The sequence below is a fragment of the Electrophorus electricus genome, chromosome 10 (assembly GCF_013358815.1).
Source record: "Electrophorus electricus isolate fEleEle1 chromosome 10, fEleEle1.pri, whole genome shotgun sequence".
In the NCBI taxonomy this organism is placed as follows: Eukaryota; Metazoa; Chordata; class Actinopteri; order Gymnotiformes; family Gymnotidae; genus Electrophorus; species Electrophorus electricus.
Window position 1 is genome coordinate 17,726,842 of NC_049544.1, and position 24,585 is coordinate 17,751,426.

Sequence of the window (24,585 nt, forward strand, 5' to 3'; positions counted from 1 at the left end):
ACCTACATATATAACACATGAATGGATGTGTATGTGTATGTGTATGTTCATGCTGACATACACAAACATACAAATAGTTCACTGAAATGTTGAACCTTTGGATAAGTGCATGCTTTAAGCAGATGTGGGATTGGTTAATAATTTATTATGCTCCTCGGTCATCCTCTGTTCTGTGTGAAATAGCCAGTAAATCAATCTGAAGTTGTTTCATTTATTTTTGGTTGCCAGTCTTTTTCTATATCTGGCAATGCTGAGCAGGTTTCTGTGGTAGTAAAAAGCTGAAGAATGAGGTTGCTTGCTTGGTCTTTGGATGGAGAAACCCTCTGGTGATTTGATACTGAGTGAGTTAGACAGAACACCAGACCGAGACTCTCTCTCTTCTCATATAAGGCTGAAGATCTTTAACCGTTGCGCAAGCATGGCTGACTTCCATAGTGTCTCACCCTACACCCACTGATACTTGAAAATTCTCTTACATCTCTTCAACAAATACTCATTAACTGCAACACACCTAGTTTATACTAGGCCGTGCTTTCATTAAGCAACATTTGTTATTGGGCTGATTTTCCAAGCCCTAATCCTAGATTCAGATGTTTTAATTTCTTGTGTAATTTTACCTATGACGAAACCCTTACATGGAAAACAGTGATACACTATATTAAAAACTGAAAATGCATTCAGTGCATAATTATGCATAATCAGTGCATAATATCTTGTGAAGCCTTGCTCTTCTGTTTATCACATCCTCACACAGATGTGAACACAGACATTCTCCCATCTTGACGTATGGACTACCCTCCATAAAGAGAAGAACAAGAGAACTCGGACCCTGTAGAACCCTGTAGAATCTGATCTCAGATGCACAGTCCCATTTAGATCAAACCCTTTATGTCATATCAATTCCAATTATGGTTCATGGGGAAAGTGTGAGGATGTATTTGAATGACTGTGCATATGTGTGTGTCTCCAGTTAACTGTAATTTAGCAGAACTCATCCCAAGACCATCTGAGGGTGTGTGTGTGTGTGTGTGTGTGTGTGTGTGTGTGGATTGCAGTGTTAAAGGTGTTAAAAATAATTCTATCCACTGTCCTTCTGGTCACCATCTGCAGAGCATCTTAAGGAATTTCTTTTTTTAAGAGACTTTTTTTTTCTTTCTTGGATGTAAGATGTCTTCAGCATCTTTTCAGCAATTTTTGCTCATTTTTTCTGAAAGCAATGCATTTTAAGATGATTAAAATCAATAGAGTTATAAATGAAGGCATTCCCAGCGTAGACCTTTAGCTGCTTGAGTGTAGTTGAAATTCTGTGCCTGGTACCTCTCTCACAGCACTAAAGGTCTCTGAGGCCTGCCTGCAGGGAATTGTCTCCCCCCGACTCTCTCTCTCTCTCTCTCTTCCCCCTCTTTTGCTCTCCATCTCTCTTCCTCTCTTTTTACCACTGAATGTGGAATGTGACAGATGGCTCGGGGGACCAGAGATCAGTCTCTCTTGTGGACTTTTTACACATACGCACATATGCACACACACGCACACACACCCGCCCACCCACACACGCACGCATGCACACATGCACCCACATGTGCACACATGCCCACAGTGTTTATGCCGACAGACTTTCAACGAGAGACAGAGGAGAAAGCAAGAGAGACAGAGAGACAAAGAAAGAGGGAAAGAGACACAGGAAGAGAGAAAAAGAGAACAAACAGGGGAAAAAAAGATCCTAACAGAGAGACACCAAATGGAGAGCCTAAACGGAGCCTAATGGAGAGACACCAAGAAAGAGGAAGAAGATAAGCACTCTTCTCGTAGCTCTACAGTACTGTTGACTGTGTGGATCTCTGATCACGAGGAAAAGCATGTTCATTCTGCACACCACATGCTTCCTCTACCAGCTCTAGAGAAGGCTACGGGGAGCAGCATACCCTAATCAGCAAGTCTCCACAGAAAAGAGAGATGAATGAAGCACTTCATTACTGATTCATTAAGTCCGGAGAGAAACGGCTGATGAACCTGTGCTGCATCCTGCCCCCAGTTCTGTGCTGCACCCTCTGGGGCGTCTTTGGGCCAGAGCTGAGCGCAGAACCACAGGGAGTAGACAGAATGAGAACAGTGGATGCTTCCGGCATTCCTTGGACAATAAAGCCAAGGACGGAGAGAATTTGGGAATTTGCCCGCAGGTGTGTAACTCAAGCAGTGCCCTGAGGAGTCAAGCTTAAAACTGCTGAATTATAATCAGAACCCTTCAGCTAAACTCTTTTCACATCCTGATATCTATCACTATGATGTCTCTGTCCTGGGCTCTATAATGAACTGAAAAATTCAGTAGGGTTCAGCCGTATTAACCAATTAGAAAATGTCTCTGGTCCTATCTACCTTTCCATTATTTTGTGAGTGCACACAGGTGATAATAGGCTAGGCTAAGCACTAAGCATACATGTCCTGGGAGGGAGGGGCTTTGGAGGAAGGGTTGGGTGAATGTGTGGGACGGAAGTGAGAAGCAGGAATCCTTTTGGTGGTTAAGTCTGGGGAAAGTTAAAAAGAACTGTAAAACTCATTACAGCTGCTTTAAATGTTGCTTGTCACTTTTTAATCACACCATTTTGGGACAATAAAATAAATGGAATTTGGGGTTTAATGCCTAGTACCAGGACTGGGAATATCCTGACCGATATCCATAAAGTAGGATTTTTACATTTAAAAGGTTCTTTTTCATTGCAATATTACAAATGGCAGGAAATTACCGTTTATTCCCTGGTAAAGAGTGTATGTGTGGCTTGTTCTAGCACCAGAACTGCCACAGCTCCAGGATCCTCTCTGATTCAAGCCCTGCCTACCGGGACCTCTCTCTCTCCGCCCCCTCCTTCCCAGCTCCCTTTGGTCATCTCCTGCTGGTTTGTGTTTATTGTCCCTCTATTCTGCGTGCCCTGCTCTGCTCTTCAGTCTGGTTTGTGGCTCCCTCACCCTGCACACTCTGACATGGCTCGGAGTGTGTGATCGATGCCACTGACAGCACCGACTTCGGCGCTCAGATGATGCAGTGAGTGTCACAGCCGCGGGGTCCTAGCTCCCTCCACTGATAGATTTCTCTCTGTCTCTCTCCTTCCTCCACACATGAATAGGTGAGAGAACAGGTAATAGGTTTCCTTCTGCAACATGGAAATGGGCACAGCTACACAGCCCTCTGATGCAGTCATCTTTACACAGACAAACACGCTCACCACGATACACAGCTACACGCACACACACACACACACACACACACACACACACACACACACACACACACACACACACACACACACAAAACACACCTCACTCAGCATTAAGCAGCCTGCCTTTGTGCTAAGTACCTGCGCATCTTACAATGTCCCAGAGTCCAGGCTACAGTTAACACATGAGCCAGCTAGCACCCTGTACATATGCATGCAAATATCTGTCCCAATATCCAACACATCAGATTGCAAAACTATAGCAGTCCACTATTCAAAAAGCTTTACATTCTGTTAGTAGTCTAATGGCATTTTTCCTGTATTGTTCTTGATTTCCAGGTGCCCATGTGTCAGGGATTAACAGAGCTACAGCATTCAGAATCAGCCCTTCAACTCAATCAGTGGGGCTGGGCTGAAAATATGTCATTTTCTTCTAGCTATTGAAATAGCAATCTTGTGACAAGGAGGAATTTAATGCCATCTTCCTTAGAAGTCTGCAAATAAATAACGATGTATTTGGCTTGTATTATTTTCCCAGTATAATTGTGTAAAATCCAGACATTACTGTGCAATTCTGGCCAGATGGGACATGTTGATACCATTTTACTGTGTGTGAACATTTTCACTTTCTAATTTCAATCTACATTGGCTATTATTTCTTTCTGTGCAAATACCACTACAGTGTCGATACTGAATCCTTTGCAAGCTATTAATTAGAATCAGAATAGATATCTTTAGAGTGCTCTGGTGTGTATGCAATGTATGTGAATGTGTGTTTGTGCATTAAAGAAAGAGAAACCAAGAGAGGAATTTCATTAGACTGTCAGGAGATCAGAAAGGTGGCCCCTGTCTCGCTACGGAAATCTTGTCATCTTATCTATCAGCTGTCGTGTTTGAAACAGTCTGGCAGCTTGGCTCCAAGGCACAGGACAGATTATTCTACAATATACATCATGCCTACTGCTGACCTCTTATATGTCGGATCAAAGGTGAAAGTCTTCGTGGACCAAGGGCAAAATGCAAATGATGAAAGTCTTGGGCCTCCTGAGAAAATGATGTGTAAAGCTATTTTATTGAGGCAATAATCGTTTTTTTTACTCTAAAAAGCAAAGTGCTCCTGTGGTGAACCTTTACAGGTTACTTCCTTACTCCGTCTGCTCTTTGTTCTTTTCTCCGTCAAAGAGTTTACACACAGCTTCAGGTATGGTGAAGCTGACACACTCTTCTGTCCAGAAGTAGACAAATTTAGCGCTTAGCTGTGTTTCAAAATGTTTGTAGTCATTATTATACTGAAGGGGAATTGTATGTGAAACCTAAAGGAGAGGTTTGAAATCCAAGCCTGTGATTTTCCAGCAGTCGCAAAAGAGATTGATAACCTTTCAGAAAATACGGAAAAAAGTGTTTTATTGTATTAATGTTCTTCAAAATTGTGTTATTTTTATTGTACCATGCAGCAACCAAACAAAAATGACTACCCATATAAATCTCCTAATTAATCAGGTGGCCTAAGACTTTAATACTGTAAACATACAGACAGAGAGAGAGAGAAAGATGTGAGGAGAGAGAGAGGAGAGAAAGAGAGAGAGCGAGAGAGAGAGAGAGAGAGAGAGAGATGTGAAGTGAGAGAGAGATTGCGAGGGCGGTCTTTTGCTAGCACTCCTCTTGCCAGGGTTGCTATCTCTGTTCTTTAATGAAAATATGGCACTTGCTAAGAATAATTATATCAGACAACTCTGAACTGAATAACTACTGATAATTAGAGCTGCCGTCTTACAATGGCAACTTGAGAAGCCCCTTGCTGTAGAACCCTCGTGAGCTGGGCTATTAAAATTACAATTTAACATTGCTGTTCTAAGGCTATGCTGTGAGATAGTGACAGGAATGCAGCCAGCACATAGGCAAGATGGGTTGTCATCTGCAATTCAAAGTGCTAAAGATTCGATATGGTTCCATATCTCCACTACCTACACTGTATCAGTTCTGCTTCTTTTTCCTCTCTTCTATTCAAATCTATTTACTTGTTACTGTTATGGGCTCCTGTCAAGACAAGATCATTGTGCATGGTCTCTTACTGTACCAATAAACCCAGTTCTGATGCCAGTTTTTGTCTGATTATAAAAATGACTTGGTCAGCTTGACAGCAGTGAAAAGAACCTAGTCCGTATTCTAAGTGAAGCAAACTATAAACCGCGGACAATGCAATACATTCTGCCTTGTAACGTAGTGTCGAAGCTCTTTTCCAGTTTTTTCTGTTGTCATTACAATACTGACAGCCTGAGAATTCAATGTGGCTTGAGAGTCCACACAAGCAGAAATAAGAATAAAAGAATAAAATAGAGTAAAAAAAAAGAATAAAGAATAGACTGCTAGTTCCTCAGAAAAAGAAAAAGCTACTATTCACGAATAGTTTGAGTTTTCGGACTCAAGCGAAATAAGATGCGAGGCTGAAGAAGAGAAGACAGGCTGCATAATCACTGGGCATCCTTTTACATTTTACACACACACACACACACACACACACACACACACACACACACACACATATATATATATATATATATATTTATATAAAGATAAAAGGATGAGTCAGAGACAGGCAAACCCACAGGAAAGAGAGGAAGCGGGTGAGAGAGGGAGATCATTTAACTCCAATCCACCCTATATCACTCTAACTCTTTCTCGCTCTGTCAATTAAAAGGCTTATGCAGTACGGTATAAACTCATACTGAAACCAATTATTTGGCTTGTTTTTGCTTTTTTCAGTCAGAATAAATGTTAAAAACACTCACTGTGCAGTTAATTAGCTACTAAATAAAATGTCCAGGAGGTGTCAGGAAATGAAGATATTCAGGTTCTGTGCAGTATAACACTAGTCTAGCTCTTAAAAGGGCACATCACTCAAATGAAGACCTTGTAGTTACCTCATGTTTTAATGTATATGACCACCATATTCATGGTGAGGTCATTTCAACAGTACATTTGTAAACAGTAGATATTTAATATTGTAATTACCAGATGAAATCCAGATGATAAACTAATCAAAGATAAAACAAACAAACACAAAAGGATACCATAACCACCACACTGTAATATTGTCGGTGTCATGTGCCAACACAATATTACCTAAAGTGCCTTGGACGCAGTTCACGGTTTACTTACAGGGGCTCAACTCTATAACACACCCAACATAACACATGTAGGCTACACAGGTGCAATTTTACCCTGTGTGTATAATTGCACTTATTTCTGTAAAAGTGGTGTACAGAATCAAGAAAAACAGGTGTGAACTCAGCAACAGCTCTGAAAATGAGAGATTCTGTGTTATCCAGGTCATTTTTGCTGGACTATAGTGTGTAAGCCACTCTAGAAGCCAGCAGGTCAGGCTTTGAACAGTCTGATTGCTATCAGAAGACTCTCACCCTCTCCCCCAGACACACTGGAGTTCACCTTGGTAACAAAGGTTTTGTGTGTATGAGTGAGTGAGTGTGTGCGCACGTGTGTGCGTGTGTGTTCATTCGTGCATGTGCATGTGTGTGTGTGTGCGTGTATGCATGTGTGTGCGTGTGTGTGCGCGTGCGTGCGTGCGTGCGTGTGTGCGTGTGCGCGTGTGTGTGCGTGTGTGTGTGTGTGTGTGTGTGTGTGCATGTGTGTGCGTGTGTGTGCGCGTGCGTGCGTGTGTGCGTGTGTGTGTGTGCGCGTGTGTGTGCGTGTGTGTGTATGTGTGCGTGCGTGTGTGTGAGCTCCTGGGGATTTTGAAATAAGTGGAAAGCAAGAACATGAGCACTACATGGAGAATATGTGGTGCAGAGAAGAAAAAAAGACTGGAAGAAGGTGAAGCAGGAGGAGAAGGAAAGAGAGACAGACAGAGACAAAGAGAGAGAGAGAGAGAGAGAGAGAGAAATGGGAGATCTCTTTTGAAATTGGTACCCAATCAGTCCTGTTCTAGTCTCACCTTCCTTTTGTTTCTTTCTTTCTTTTTCACTCTCTCTCCCTCTCTCCCTCTCTGAAATGGCTGAGTGCTCTCTTCTATTACTGACATTTCTCCTCTCGTGCTGGCTGGGCCAGGGCCGTTGGCCCTGTCTCCCTGTCTGCTGAGAGGTGTCTCTACTCTGGGACCCTGACCCCTGTTAACTGGCTATCAACAACTCCCCAACCTTCTTCTTCACCCCCTGCCCTTTGGGCCATGTAGAGTGGTGGGCATTTCTCTGTCAAACTCCTACATTTCCCATGGTGCTCTCCTCTTCAGAGATACTTCATCTCTGTCCGATTACAAAACGTTGCCTAATTTTCAACAATTGCAGTGCCAGCATTAACCACACATTGCATTTATATGAGTTATGCAGCCTTTCTCTGCATGCAGTGAAGCAATGTTGCAAGCCAGTATAATGAAAGAACCGAGAGCATGTGGAATTACAATTAGAAAAAGGGTTTGCAAAGTTCCATGTGATATTGTGCTAGTCAGTATTGTTAATGGAAGAAGCCATATTGCAAGGGTTCCATCTTAGCCTGTAGGGTTTGTCCTCATTCTTGAAGCTATACACATTAACAGCAAGCACTACGTGAGTGGAGTGAAAACAGGACAAAAAACCCTCCGACTGCAGAAAGAGGGATTTGCTCCGATCAGCAGAAGGGCTAGACCCACACCATCTGTTAACGCAACATGCTGGAAGGGGAAAGTTTTGCCAGTGGCATTCCCAAATAAGGAAATGAATGGAATAAGTTTAAAAATTACACTGGCAATAAGAACAAAAAGTAATGCAAAGTATTTCATGTGTATGGGTTCAGTTGAGATGCCCTTATCCAGAGCCTTATTACATGTTTTTTAGACACCCTGGTCACAGGGTTATTATGCGACGGGTTTGTAATGATGATTTGGACAGAGGCGGTGTGGCCGTGGGGCGGAGCTGGGGCAAGCTCTGGAGCGGCTGGTTAGAAGGAGCATCTGCTGTATTCCTGGGTGGTTGTTCCGCCCCACCCCGTCACTAACCATTAGACACGGCATTAAAACCTCTCCAAGTTCTGTCATACAATAAAGGTAGCACTGCCAACACGAATTCCACTTTGCCGAACTAAATGTCACTAATAGTTCTGTTTTATAACCTGCTTTGATAATAATTGCATGTCTAGACAACATTTCCTTAAAAGCTGAAATCACGGAACACACTCTGACATGATCAAGATCCCCAGGGCTGTTTTTAACATACCGCGTTTACATGCAATGATTAAAGGACTTTGAGAGGAGAATTTAGCAAGTAAACGCAGCCACTCTCTGGGTCACACACAGGTGTGAATCTCAATGAATAAGAATGCACAAGCGGAATAGGAATCAAGGAACAAGAGATGAATTAGTTGGCATACCGCATGCCAGACACACCATGTCTTCTTTATTCAGGATGCCATTCCCCAAATGGACCAAAGCCTCTCTTTCTCTCTCTTCCTCTCTCCTTCTCTCTCCCTCTCTCCTTCTGTTTCTCCCTCTCTTGCTCTCTGTATCACTTGCTTTTGCTTTCTGCCTCTGTCTTCTCTGTCTCTTCCTCTCCCCCACTGTGCAATCGTCTGTCTGATGCCCTTTTAGTGAACCCTTCAGCGTGCGCCGTGACCTTAGAACCTTTAAAAATCATTTTAAAATCCCGTGGGCTGCACCTACACATGCATCTGTAATGGGAAGTGCAGCAATGCTGTTCATTTGACTCGGACTACATTATAGCGCATGAGATGCTGAAAGAAAGAAGAAAAAAAAAAAACTACCGGTAGGCTTAAGCACACTGCAGCATGGTGGATGGTAATGACACCATGACAATAGATTGACATTACAGCATACAGAACGGCACCATGACTCTAGATTGACATTACAGCATCGGAACGGCGCCATGACTCTAGATTGACATTACAGCATCGGAACGGCACCATGACTCTAGATTGACATTACAGCATCGGAACGGCACCATGACTCTAGATTGACATTACAGCATCGGAACGGCACCATGATTCTAGATTGACATTACAGCATCGGAACGGCACCATGACTCTAGATTGACATTACAGCATCGGAATGGCACCATGACTCTAGATTGACATTACAGCATCGGAACAGCACCATGACTCTAGATTGACATTACAGCATCGGAAGGGCACCATGACTCTAGATTGACATTACAGCATACGGAACGACACCATGACTCTAGATTGACATTACAGCACACGGAACGACACCATGACTCTAGATTGACATTACAGCATCGGAATGGCACCATGACTCTAGATTGACATTATAGCATACAGAACGACACCATGACTCTAGACTGACATTACAGCATCGGAACGGCACCATGACTCTAGATTGACATTACAGCATCGGAACGGCACCATGACTCTAGACTGACATTACCACATGGAACGACACCATGACTCTAGAACAATGTCATCACACAGGAAGACTGAAATTACACTAAAACACGGTAGGTTCATGTTTTCTTGCTTATTTCAAACAACAAAAAATATAAACCTAACACATCTGCTCCCCTAGAGGCAAAGCATATACGAACAAGCTCTCAATGCCTTTGATGAGTAAAAAGCAACCTAAAAATGGAAAAGCAAGATAAAAATATGTCTACCTGTCTGTGGAGAGTTGATTTGAAGAGCTTGCCCTTCTGGGCAGGGATACCACCCATATCCCTGGATCCCTATGTACTCATATGGCACTTCTAACACAAGATCACAATTAGCAAATTTTTTTCTGGACCTGCTTGTTTGAGATACATTTATCAAAAAGGCCCACAAGTGCAATTTCATGGGCTCTCAAATAATTAAAGCAATGCATAAGATTAATATATAGCTACATATATCATCATACATTTATTTCATAATATAAATTATATATTATATATTTGCTCACATATCACCCTACAAATAAAAATAATAATAATAAAAAAATAATGGATAATAATATACTTAAAACCTTCAGAATCTTCCAGGATGATGCACAGACCACATTCTTTTTTATGTATCGTCCATTAAAATCCTACAGATGAGACAAAACATCAGACCGTTTGTCAAGAGTGAAATAAATGGCCTGTTAAATTTTTGTACTGTAGTCTCCAACTGCTCAAGAAAATAATAAAAAACTGGCCCCAAAAGATCAGTTGTTGTCAACTATTCCTCCTCATGCATCACTGCAGGAATTGTTTGTTGTATCTCTTGCAAGAAGTAATCAACTGTACATTGGAGAAATCAAGAGAATGCTTGCAGATCAGCTTGTTGAACACATTCACACAATCAAAATGAAAGATCTGTCATTTCCAGAGGCAGGGAATTTTAACGCTAATCAATTGCATTAATAACATATGTGTTTACTTTATCAGTTGTTGCTATGTCAGCAAAAAAGTGAGGAAACTTAAGAAGAAAGAACTGACCTATGTTCTCAGAACTTTAGAAGCCCATGGAATTAATTTTATAATTTAAACACCTACAATTTTCAACATAAACAGGTTTCAAGTCTTGGAGCAAAGCACCACCTCTTTGTAACAAGAGGGTTTGCGTCTCATCGTTTACTTCAAGGAGTTCTAAAAGAGCTACACAAACAAACCCCCTCTAATCACCATCCAGCCACTTTACACGCTGCCAGGCTCTTGTGCTAGTTGTGCTAACACCACCATCATCCAGCTACGCGGTACTGCCTTTGACAGTACCGTGCTGCCAAGCTAATGTTATGACCACTGCTGTCATTGTCAGTCCATCGTAGCACAATACACCAACAGACTATGACATGCAGGCCTCCCAGGGTGGGGTCCCCACAGTGCACAGCGACTCCCCGATCTCCCTGCCACGCTCTGACTTTAAAGGCCCAAGCCAAAAATAAAAAGGTGTTCTCAGTTAGTGAAACTGCCTGGCACCCACTTTCGACAGCCAAGCCATTGCTGTTCCAATTTAAACTCCAAATGTGCTAAACAGCACAGGCAGATTGATGGCCAAACCCAGATAACATGCACTCTGTGATGTCCCTCAATTAAGCTGCTGTGCTTAAAATCACCCAGTCATCAAATCCTGGGCCAGAGCTACAATGGTTTATAAGGGCATAATTAACTATTGTAAGTAATCCTTTAGCTAATCACTATAAATTGGCTTAAAGATCCTACCTATAACTGTCAATTATGGGTATTAACAGATAAAACAGCACAACTAAATGAAAATCCGACTGCAGTCATCACACTGATACATCATTCAATCAGCACTATACTTTCTCTAAAACTCACCTCCTTATATAAACATGAAAAATAAATAAACAAACATTGGGGCGCAAACACCGAATTGTACTAGCCTTTCCCAAGCGCCACTTTAAAAATAGATTCCCAACAACTTTCAAAGGAGATAATTCTGTAGGAAAAAAACTGTCAATCAGAGAAAAGTGCATCTTACAGAGTGTTCTTATCTGTCTGCGGGGTAGCCTGAGCTTCTACGCCACATGGTGTTCTGGCACTTTCTCTCACTCTCATCCGTTCTTCGAACGCAGAACAGGGTTCAAAAGCATTACCAGAATCCACAGCATTAGGAAAGAGCCACAAGCAGTGTGAAACACCATCAGCACGAAACACTATCAGCACGAAACACCATTAGCAAACACTGGCACATCCTGATGCCATTCCCAGGGATTCAGCTCAAGGTTTGGAGAAAAAATGACTTTCAGCAATATTATAAACTCAATTAGAAATTATTGTTAATCAGTTAGGTATCTTATTGATAGTTAGGGATCATGTGCAACTGCAGTGAACATGTTGATGACACTTCAGGTAACTGATACCCCTTTTACAATCCATGTTAAATATGGGTTAAGCACTGGTGTCGCAGGGTGGACTTGGGTTAAGAGTCTTGTTGGACCCGTGTTTAACCCAGGTCTCTTAGTGTAAAAGGGTTTGACCTAGGTCAACTGTAACTGTAACAGTTGCCTAGCAGCATACACAGTCACCCTCAGGCTACTGGTTTGCAGTCAGCCTCCACATGGTAGAAAATGTGATTTACAGTACATACCAAATATATATCAAAGAAATGGCATCATGTCAGAAAACAAAGAAACAGTGATCAGCTTCGTATTGGACTAGTCATAAACTAGCAGTAAAAAGTTGAAATCACACATAACGCCTGACATATCACCATTTAGTGATACCAGTGACAAACCCACATTAAAAACTGCCACAGTGATTGGCCCAGGTCCTGGTGCAAATAGCTTTGACTGGGTAATAGTACTGGTTATTTATGTGGCATGAAAAGATCCAGCATGAGTCAGAACTGTGCAGGTTAAACATGGGTCATGTATGTAAAGATCGTATACGTAAATACATAAACAAACGAGCTAAAAAACAAGATATTTACCTCTTAAACTCCAGGCTTATTATTATTATTATTATCATTATTATTATTATTATTATTATTATTATTATTATTATTATTATTATAAGATGTGAATCTTATGGCATGTTATTGAGTAACTATGGTGAATCATTCAGTAAGTACATTGAAACTAATATGAAACATATGTGGTTGAAGAAAGCCCATTTTACAACAGACGCCGTAACCGCGATGCGGCACGACAAGAAACGAGCGATACGCGCCTATTTTAATCAATGCTACCTTTTAAACCTGCTGCTCAACAGTGGTAATGTTCGCGGAAAGCGCAAAAGTACGCTTTGGGTGTGTTTTCGACCTAGAAACAATACAAAATTAAGTATTTTTGGTTAAGTCATCCAATCTAGGCCCATGCATGTAACGAAAAAAAAAAAACTATCTAAGGCTTTCCTATCCTGTTTAATTTAACAACTTTAATGCAAGCTTCGTCAAAAGTCTAGGCTAGAGTTATCTTCTCTTAATTGTTTCTATTCATCAGTACTTGAACCTTTAGAAGGAAAACGTGGATTAAAAAAATGATTCAATCATGCGGGAAAACACAATCGCCGTTATCGGGTTAAGATATGTTTTATTACCGTTCCCACGCAAGTAAGCTACGGTAAGGCTCATCCACATTCCCGTTGTCACTGAGAGAAAAGCTTTCCATATACACGCGGATTACCACGGAGAGTCGTTGTGAAGTAGCAAATGTCGCGGAGTGACGGCGAGTTTCCGCACCGATTCTGGTGTAACATGGGCTTAAGGTTTTAAAGGCTAAAACCATCAGCACCATTACATCTGGGATTTCACCACAGTCATATCGTAGAACCTAGGCCAATATTCAGTTGCGTACCAATCACTGAGATATTATACTGCATTACTCGGATAGTACTGTATTATGACACTGTTTTTGTAGGCTGCTTTGTCTTACAAATCCAAAGCGTATGGTGTCGTGTCGTAGACTGAGGTTTAACGCGTCACTACTGCAGGCTATTCCTGCAGCGTCTAGGCCAGTACATGGCAACGAGGATACGCTGACAGCCTTACAAAACCATAATGACTCCCACACTGCGGCGTGCTCCAGAGGAAATGTTTGAGGGAGAATACATTAGGAGGTCTAATTAGGATTATTAGCAGGGTGTAATTTACTCAAGGGGGAATAAAACAAATTGCTGAGGCGTTTCTAAGACAAAAAAAGGAAAGAAAAAAAAGTCTAGATCAGGATTACATAATATGTGCCTCTTTTTAACAGGAGCTAACATGAAATCACACACTGGGCCTGGGATGCACTGTTAGGTTGTGTAAGTACAAATGCTTTCTTCTCATCTTTAGTGGCAGGATCAGTTCATCACAGACAAACATTTGCAGGGAAGCCTGTATAACCTTGTAATATGTTTCCTAAAATGTGTTGGTTTCTAGGCCCACTCTATGCTTCCCTGTTGAACTTTGCAGATGAAAACAAATGTTTGTATTTAGTGTGAGTCATCAGCAGACAGCAGGGAATGTTTGAGCAGTGAATGTTCGAGCGAGGAACGTGTGAGTGTGTAAAGACGAATGGAACGGTTAAAGCAATCGGTTTGTCGTAATCGTCTTTGCACGGATGGGGGAAGACACTAACAGAAGTCTTCTTTCTATGCGTGTCAATCCATTGGGTGGATCGACATTTTTTTCCGGCCTTTTCTATACATGTGCTACAGGCCCACCTGCCTTTCCTTCTTCCTGCTGTGTTATTTGCTTCTGCTCCCAGAACCGGTTTGCAGGGAGAGAATGCGAGCAGAGACACTGGGAGACGCGAGAGAAGTCCCTAACGAGATTTGGGAAAACTCGGGCATATATCAGGAGGGAATGACCTAGTGCTGTGGCGCCTGTCATTCTGAGCTATGACGTTTGGCTCAGTAGTCGGAAGCGAACACATTAGACACCATTAAAGAGGCCCCTTACACGCCGAAGGACGCGCGCTCGCTCCCAAAGCGACATCCAAGGCGCAATGTGTGTCACTAAATCACTTCATTTTTATTCTCTAATGCGCAGCCAGAGGACACGTAACGCATTTAAAGCCAAGGCTTTAGAGATGACGATTCCCTTGAAATTAAGTTATGTGCCTTCTCTCGCCGCCATTTCCACACTAGGAACGGATGTGCGTCCGTGCAGCAAAGCACGGGGAAGGGGTGGGATTCCGTCCTTATATACCTAAAAAGAAATAAAATTAAAACTCGACTATTTAAGTCGTCAGCGGTGGAGCGAGTGATGGCAAGTGTCGCTATTGAAGATCAAGCCCAACACATTGCGTCGTGGCGTTGGGTGTCAGGAGGGATAGTTGAAATGCCAGAAGGGCAGGCCGACTGCCTGCGACACACACACACACACACACACACACACACACACACACACACACACACACACACACACACACACACAGACTTGCGGACGCTGCACTCCAGCACACTCGATTTACAGATCTGCGCAGCGGCCATAAAGGGCTAACTATCAGGCTGGCCAGGCCGCACCTCCGTGACTGTTCGCTGACACTTCCATTCCACTCCTCCCTCTCCGTCCCCCAAGAAACGTGAACTCGTTCTCATTTTTAATCGGACTCCACTAATTAAAAGAAAGCCCTGGGGCCTCAGGTAGTCTCATTTGTGCAATAAATGCAGATTTATCTCAAAATTAGTCGAAATGTGTTTCTTGGTTTGTGTCTTTAATTAAGCCAAAACACATTTTCGATTTCGCAGCAGCAGCAGTAGGCTGCGTTCTGCTTACCTGGGACTTGCAGGGCAAAGATGAGTAGAAGATCTCTCTGAACTCTACAACGTAAAGATGAGTAGATCTCTCGGCGCTCTAAAACTTAGAGCAGAGTACAAGATCTCTCTGAACTCTAAAACCTGCAGATGAGTAGAAGATCTCTCTGAACTCTACAACGTAAAGATGAGTAGATCTCTCGGCGCTCTAAAACTTTGAGCAGAGTACAAGATCTCTCTGAACTCTAAAACCTGCAGATGAGTAGAAGATCTCTCTGAACTCTAAACCTTGAAGTTTTCTTCCGGTGCGGCCGCGGTTGATAGCCTCAAGGCCGATGTTCAGAAGAGGGCAAAAACACCCCATTCACTGTTGTACAGTTAGAATGAGCTAAGGCAATTTTACAGGTACTAGGCTATTGATTTTAATATCAAATCAGCCACTTCTACTGACTTATCTCAGTGGACTGTAAAGCATAACCGCCATCAAGCTGATTAAGTAATGTTCACGTGCACCATTAAAATGAAATAAAAAAAAAAACAGTTTAGTTAATTGACTGGAACTCAACATCTACAGCACTTCTATGCATCGCAGTTCATGGTAATTTGAAGGCAATTTGCTTTCTGTGATTGCATGGTTGTAAAGTACTCTAGTCGTTTGAGTAACTACTTTTGTCACTGTGTTTGTTTGTTTATTTTTACAGTGAGGCTGCACACATCCTCTTTGCTCGAGAAGCACTGGGACTGGACCTGGAACACAGGCAGGGAGCGGATGGCTGTCGTCAATAGCCGAGGCGGCACATTAACAATTCATCAAAGAGGCACGAGCCATTACGCATCAGAGACCCAGGGAATTACTCAGCATTTGATTCCCAGTTCTGATAACGGTGTTATTGATTTAAAAGTTGCCCTGCGTGGACTTGCACAGACACAACAGATCCGTGCATTTTTGAACTGTCAGTCAAAGCAATGTTGAGAGCCATTGATGGAAGGACGGGTGGACAGGCAACCTTTCTTCCAGATTCTTTTGCTCCCTCCTTCTCTCTGTCTCTGTCTGTCTTACTCTCCCAGTAGGCAGAGACAGATCGAGAGGGTGAAGGAGAGACAGTGAGAAAGAGGCAGCAGCCTGCAGGTTTAAGAGTCCCCCCCTCAGCGCTTTCTCAGAGTCATCTCTCTCGCCAAAGACAGCAACTTCCCTTTGCTCTCCTCTCCTTGAAAACGAACAGACCCATTGATCCTTCCTCAACCAAGCCACCTGAGACACGCACAGAGGGAGAGCACACACAGAAAGGGAGAGCAAGAATGAGAGAAATGGAGCGAAAGCGCAAGAGTGTGTGTGTGTGTGTGTGTGTGAGAGAGAGAGAGAGAGAGAGAGAGAGAGAGAGAGCAAGAGAGAGAGAGAGAAAGAGCGAGAGAGAGAGAGAGAGAAAGAGAGAGAGAGAGAGAGAGCTGGGCTGCAGTCCTGGTCTGTTGTTAATTTGTGGTGGTGTTGCTCTGGCTCTCAAGCGTTTACTTGCCTCATAACATGTGCTGAACGCCAGTCCATTGTCCATTTAAAATAATCAATCTGTTTATCAATAAGATCCTTCCTTTATGCAGCCAAAGTGTCCCTGCTCATACCCTCTATCTCTAGTTTGTAAATGGGTTTGTTTTGATATCCTGGAACTGTATACCCTCATTAATTCTCCCTACCACACACACTCCTTACCACACATTAATTCTCTCAACCACACATTAATTCTCCCTACCACACACACACACACACACACACACAGTTAACCACACTGCAATTGGGTGTGTATGTGTGTGTGTGTGGGGGGGGGTTAATGGGCAGTTAATATGGTCAGGAGTGACCAGGCTTTCCCAAAGAAAGCTGTTGTTCGATCATGGCTCAACATTTGTCCTGACAGCCCTTAGTCCCGTGGTTAAGTAAACACACCCTATCAGTGGACCTACATCAGCATTAATGTGAGTGAGTACACAGATGAGAAATTGGCCTGAAATTAGTCACACTAAAGAGTATTCTCTGTGTGTGTGTGTGTGTGTGTGTGTGTGTGTGTGTGTGATTCTCTCTTTCTGATGATGATAGACAGATTGTGAAAGTCACAATGTCTGTTCAGTTCTAGGGACTACTACTGAAGCAGAGAAAGACAGGAGACGGATATGTGTGTGTATAAAGGGAACAAGCAAAGAAGGGCAAGTGGGGCAGAGAGAGAGAGAGAGAGAGAGAGAGAGAGAGAGAGAGAGAGAGAGAAAGAGCAGAAGTGAAAAGGATCAGCAGCCCAAAGGCAGAAGCTGCAATTAAAAGTCAATGGATCCCTGGGCCCTGTTTCAGATGGGCTACTACTGTATTACGGCTATTCTTAGAAGCCATCCAGAGAGGCGGACTGAGCTGATCATTTTCCATGCATGATGAACTGTGAAACCCCAACAAAAGCCCTATTACCAGGAGGGGGATTTGGCCCCAGACTCACATTAGACTCCTGGAAGACAGAGAAAAGGAGCCCTTAGTTAAAAGGAATGTATGTCCCAGAACTACAATTAGAATCCAAAGACTCTGCAAAATATTCACTGTGGTGAGAGTTCCATGGGGAGGTATGTCCAGTGCACATTCTATGCAAAGACATTGCCATATTCTAATATGTGGTGCCTTTTGAGTCAACAGCCAGTCAAAAAACATTCAAAATAATCTTAGGCTACGTTCACACAGCAGGTAAAATTGGCCTGATCGTCTGATCGTTTTATTCATATATGAAACAGTTGTGTATGTTTTACAGTGTGAAATGCAAAAAACACACTAAATCTGACATTTTCAATTCCGATTTGGGAAACTTTCATATGTGGTACTGAAATCCAGTATGTGGCAGTGCAGCTCAGTCTAAATAGCCAGATCAGAATGTTTGCATCTATCCTATTTGAGATTTGTCATAATTTAGCACTCCTGGGAAGGAAAGATGGATGATAACAGTGAGCTCCAATTTTGCATTCAGATATTCCTCTCCAGTGAAGTAGCTATCACAGAGACCCATCATTTAACTCTTGGCCCTTTTTTGCCTCCATGTTCTCATGATCATTTATTTCTGAATTTGTAACCGCCTTCTACTGCATATTAACATAATCATTAACTTTAAGCTAGCAGCTTACTTTTGACTCCATGCTGGTTGTTTACCATGTGAAGTGTTGTTCCCCTGTGTAGTTTAGGAGTGTGAGCTGTTCAACACTTGTCAGATATGTCACATTAAAAATATATTGTGAACAGCCTAACAAGAAGAATATCTGATTTGGAAAATTGAAAAATATCTGATTTTGAAAATTGAATTTTGGCTACTTATACATGTTGTGTGAATGGTTACTTCAGGCAATCCCCCCTCCCCCCTTTTTAAACATTTTTGCATGAACATCGAGGGCATTTAAAGATCTGACAATTACCCTGGCTGTGGTGGCTCTTCCAGTGGGAAACCTCCGAGTGCCTGTCTATATCCTGTTTATATGAAAATTGTCTTACATTGGCACCTCATGCTTCCAGTATCCAGTATCTTCTCCACAAACATGCTCATCTGCTAAGTCCAGAACAGGGAGGTAAACAATCATCATGGAGAGATAATTGTACTTTTCCATTGTCTGATTCTCTTCCTTATGCATTTCAGACAAGTGCAAGAAAAAGGGGGAATACGTTTAAAAAAATAATAAAAAAGAAGTTGATAAAAAGTTGCCAGCGAGTATTATGGGATGACAAGATTGAGGAAGTCATTTCTTATCTTGTTGTAGCAGAATGTAGGCAACTAATCCATGTTTTGATGGAGTGGAGATAGATAGGCAGTGCTCCAGTGTGAGAGAATCTGAGAATCCGGAGCTAACCCAGGCCAGCTGATAGGATTGACTGCACAAGCAGGTTAATACAGTCTGAAAAACCCCTTTGGTAGAGATTGCTTTTTCCCCATTAAAACCTTTTCTATGCTGTTGGAATTCAGACGACTTGTGTAACTAAAAAAAGGTAACTTTCACGAACACGTACAGCTTGGAACAATCTGAAAATGGCTTTCTCTAACTGCTTTCATGTGACTTGATTATAGACAGCCATGAGAAGTCTATAATTTGCATGCAGTAGTTGCATATTTAGATGTTAACGGAATGTGGTGAGGAGGTGCACCATGCAGATCTGGCCACCGGTGGCGCTGTGGCCATGGTGAAGATCCTCATCTCCATGCTGCTGCTATGCCACCTGCCCAGCTCAAGCCACACTATTAAAATTGACTACGCGGAAATTTCCGGCGTCACCTTGTAAATGCGTTTCTCCAGCCCCTGCCCCAGGCTGGCTGATATGAGGACTCTGAGCTGCACAGCTCTGGAATAAAGAAATACAGAAATAAATAAAAAAGAGACGGGGAAAAAATCCACCAGCAGCTCATGCAAACTTTATAGCTGGGCATTGCAGCAGAATACAAAGTGGAGCCTCTACCATGTAGCAATCTTCAGCCAGGTAAACCTCAGTCATTTCATCCTGACGAGTGTGTCCATTTCTACTAATGATCCTTTCCGCTCACTCATGGATCAAATACCACACATTAACTCCATGAATACGCTTAATTAACCTTCCACGTGCAAAACAACTGGGCTCCGTCTATTACAATGCAGCGCACATAGTCTCTTCCGCTTTAAATGTTTAATATAAATCTTACTATATCTTTTATTCTGGCAGTGCAGTACAGTGCCCAGCACTTGTCCCTGGGAGAGGGAGGGGTGGATGTAATAATTACTCAAAATGTGTGGCGATAAAGAGTGGTCTGTTTTTGATCTCTAAAAAGGAATGACTTTCTCCAGCCAGTCATTCCTGACTTATCAGTTCATCAGACTGATGATTACGGAAACAAACAAAATAATCGGATCAAGACTGCCCCAGTCGCTCGCTCACATGTTCAATAGAGTCTATTGAAAACATAATTAGTTTTCTTCAATATTGTTAAAATGCAAATATTTGTGTGCCAGCCCATTCATGAAAAGTCAGCACTTTTGAAAAGCTGCTTTGTTACATTTTTTGTTTTGTTTGCAATCTTTCAATGATTATGGCATGCATAAAGTGTTTGATTAAATTGGAATGTCACCATTTGTCTGTGAGAGAGTGCTATATTGGCATAGGCCCGTCCCCTTGGTGATCCCCTGGAATGCAGATTTAAATATGAAATGGCTTGTATTGTTGCTGACAGCACGCTCAAATCTTGGTGAAATGTCAACGACGAGTCACTTGAGGCATTCTGTGTGAATATGTCCCTCTGTCCTTCCCCACTAAGAGCTCACTAGGGTCCCTGCAGAAATATGCAGGGAAAGGTCAAATTTATAGATCAAAACAAATCAAGCTATGTCACTTTATGGGATAATGATGGGTGGGGAGAAGGGAGTGAGAAGTGCAGAAGCTTGCAGGTAATCCAGGTGATCCAGGTGGAGAACAAACCTTTTCCTTCTTTATTTTCCACTCAGGAGCTCATGCCTCATCACTTGCACTCACCCATAATTGCTCTTGAAATGATTATGGGTGAGTGCCAACTTGAAATGATTGTAAATGAAGCTGCCTGCAGTTCCAACCACTTTTTAGGAAAACCACACTCACTGGCCAATAATATATTGGATACACCTCTCTAATAGGTGCATTTTATAAGTACACAATACCAGATTGCATCCCAGCGGTTGGCCTGTCACTACCCTATTTATCACTGGACAGTTTCTGACCATAGGACCACTACTGCCTGGGTCTTGTTGGAGTAGTGGACCATTCTCAACATGACATTTACAGCATGGTAGTGGCATGGTTGAAGGTGTTGCTAAAGTTTTTACACGTGTCACTGCTGTGCTGAGGGTCCAGCCAGTAGCAGCTTGGTGCTTAAAAGCTAACCACTCATGAAGGGCTATTTGCATAGCTTTACCAGGACATGTAGAAGGAGTGGGTTTCCAACAATATGGCTGTGCAGCGTATGGTTTGGGAGTGCCTCACCGTTAGTAGCCTTAGATTAGATGCTGCACATGTGATTAGCGATGCCAGTAGCGTTCATGTCATGGTTCTCCACAATCTCTCCATTACTAATGACTCTGGACTGCAGAGGAACTCTTGTAGCTGCATGGAGAGCAGCTAAGAAAGGCATGCTGGATATATAGACCAGCCTACTCCTCTGCTCTCTTATAGGGACTTCGAAAAAGGTCGTTGTCAATGAGAGATTGATAAAATGACTGCATTTAAATAAACAAACACAACAATTTTGTTGATATCATGGTGGTATGATTTTCGTTTTAAAATAAAATGTGTTTGGAGCAATTTATCTATCTGTTCCTTGTATGTAAGTGACCTGCCCTTCCTCCTCATATTTGATTGCTCTCCATATCTCAGTTTCTCTTTACTGGACAAAAATCACATTACTTGCAGAAAAAAAAGAGGTGAAGAGATGAACCTGTAATTAAGAGCTCCATATTACTGAACATTCTCTGCAGATGGCTCCATAATGCCTCTGCTCCAGCAAACATGGCCAGCTTGGTTTTGTAATATCTCTGCCTCCTATGTCTTGACTGGTGATGATCTTCATTGCCCCTCTTTGGAAGTATAGGTTCTTCCACCATCTGCACTTCTTGAGAGTGTGACAAATAAACACACACACACACACACACACACACACACACACACACACACACACACACACACACACACACACACACACACACACACACACACACACACACACACACACACACACACACACACTCCACAGTCCAATAATGCTATAATGGCTGGTAAATCTTTGGGGCGTTTGGGGGCAGCCTATTGCTGGTTTGTGGAGTTAATGATATCATCAGCAACTTGGGACCATCACAGACAGGCAAGAGCTCCTAAACAGAAGATGCTGAGAAGTTACAGCTACACATCCACACGTCACTGCCTACAGTCATTATGTGGTTAAGAATTGAAGTATGATAGTATATAGGGCTCAAGCATTCTCTCCTGAATGGTTGTATAAAAGAGGAGGTGCTATAAAGCCCTATATTACTCATCAAATTGCTTCTGTAGCCATTTTAAATTCCATGGCTGAGGCCATATCCAAGTCATTTAAGGGTCACCAAGAGTCAAGATACCACCTTGCTCTAGAGAGTGAGACATAGGCTTTGATCAAGACAATCAGGGGATAGTTATCTCGCGCTGCCTCCCTCTCTTCTGCGTGCAGCCGGATCCTGTCCAACCAACCACATGCAAAGATGGCTTATACATGCATAATGGCATGATGCCCAGAGAAAGAGAATGAGAGTTAGAGAGAAAGATATAAATAGACAGATAGATAGACAGATAGATAAAGAGATAGACAGAGAGAAAGACAGACAGAAAGAGGGAGAGAGAAAGACAGAGATAGCAAGAGAGGCTGAGACAGAGAGGGAGAATGACCCACAGCAAGCCTGGGCAGAAATCAATTACCGTAGATTGAGGTAGATTGAGTTCCCTTGTAGGGTCTCAATGCTAATGGCAATAGCCTGAAATAAAAGAATGATTGCAGTCATCATAAAAACTATTATTGGCATAATCAGTATATTGCTGAAAATGTCTGCTACCAATTCATGGCTAACTTCTCAGATATTGATCTGCCATCAGTGCCAAGAGCATCAGCACTATTCCACAGATAGTCAACTCATTTTACATGTGTCTTTACACAAAACGGACAATAAGACCCGCAGTGATGTACAGCATATATAACTAAAACAAACACACACACACCTTTGACAACAACACAATTGATTTTAGTCTTTCCCATTGCTAATATTTCACAGCTATGGAGAAATGATAAACTCACCGGCCATGAAATGCAACATGCATACCAGCAATGAACACTTGTTCCCATTCCAGATTGATCTCGTTATTGCCTGTCGAGGTGATTGGAGGTTTGTGAGTTAATCTGCACAAAGGCAGCTGAGGACTCTGTGAACATAAGCACATTGTGACAATGACCTGTCCAAAGAGGCAGCAGGCTCTCCAGTAACCTTGAGAATCTATCAGAGACGGTCAGCGTTTTGAAAAGTGCCTCAGAGATGAGGCTCTGAATAATGTATCCCATGAATAAAACACATTAGCTACGAAATATATTGAATAATTCACTTTTCAAAGGCCCCAGCACGGCAGATATTTGCTCCCGTGCCACTCCGAGCACTTTCACTGGCCACAGTCTCTCTCTACAGGCAGACAGAGAGCTGCTATTTTTACTCCTCAAATACAGTAAGAAGCTGCTCTTCCCTCTTTATGTACACTCAGACCTCCATAATCGCAGAGAAGGCATCGATGCTGATGGTGCCTTTGATACACACACGCGCACGCGATTGTTTTTATATCTTGCAGATGCTGTGTGTGTGTGTGTGTGTGTGTGTGTGTGTGTGTGTGTGTGTAAATATATGTTACAAACATTTTAACAACTCCTAACTTCAAATCTTGACCCTAAAAAATACTATGCCCTTTTGTAAAGCACTTTACCAGTTTGATGGTCCTTACCTGAATACGTCTTACTTCCTGACAAGGTAAATAATACATCTTTATTTCTGTGGTTTTAAAACATAGTTAGGACATACCGATGTAATCAAGACAAAACGTGTCCTGAAAATATATAAACACATACATATGCACATACAGACACAGGCACAGACACACACCGCTGTGTAAAGCAACAAAGATAAGCTAAGCTTGAAAGTGTGACAGCAAAAAACTCACATGAAAGAAAGCTTTAAATGACACTTTTCTAATTAAGCACCTTAGCTAGCAATGGCTCTCCAAAGACACACAGCTGTGCTTCTCAAAGCTTTCAAGCATCCGAGTGCTTCTCTCATTCCTTCCTTCTCTTGTTCTCTCATTTCCTCCTGCTAATGAAACACACGGTACTTCACAAAGACTCTTAATAAAGGCCTCCACCCAAGCTCATATTAGATCTTTAATATCTGCAAATGTAAAATGCCCCTGTCTGGTTACACAAGCTGAGATTTTTTGCTTCGGTGCTTTTTCCTGTGTTAATTGTAAGTCTGTCTCAGTGGTTTTGAATTCACTGATTCAAAATCCCATTGAGTCATAAAGACTATGAAAACCCCAGATCTATCCTACAAACTTGTAACTCCTGAAGAAGACGCAGCCGGATCACCAAATGTAGAAATATAAATATAAACTTACTTTACTTTATAAATATAAATGTACTTTTTGTGTTAATTTGCTTGTGTTGGAGTTGGAGTTATATATATATAGAATTATCATTTTGTAC

At 42.2% G+C, this 24,585-nt stretch overlaps 1 protein-coding gene across 5 annotated transcripts in view; it reads right to left on the bottom strand.

The window, feature by feature from the left end:
- ntng1a (netrin g1a) overlaps nt 1-24,585 on the bottom strand; it is a 78,829-nt gene that overhangs the window by 53,586 nt on the left and 658 nt on the right. The gene's annotated exons all lie outside the window — the stretch shown is intronic.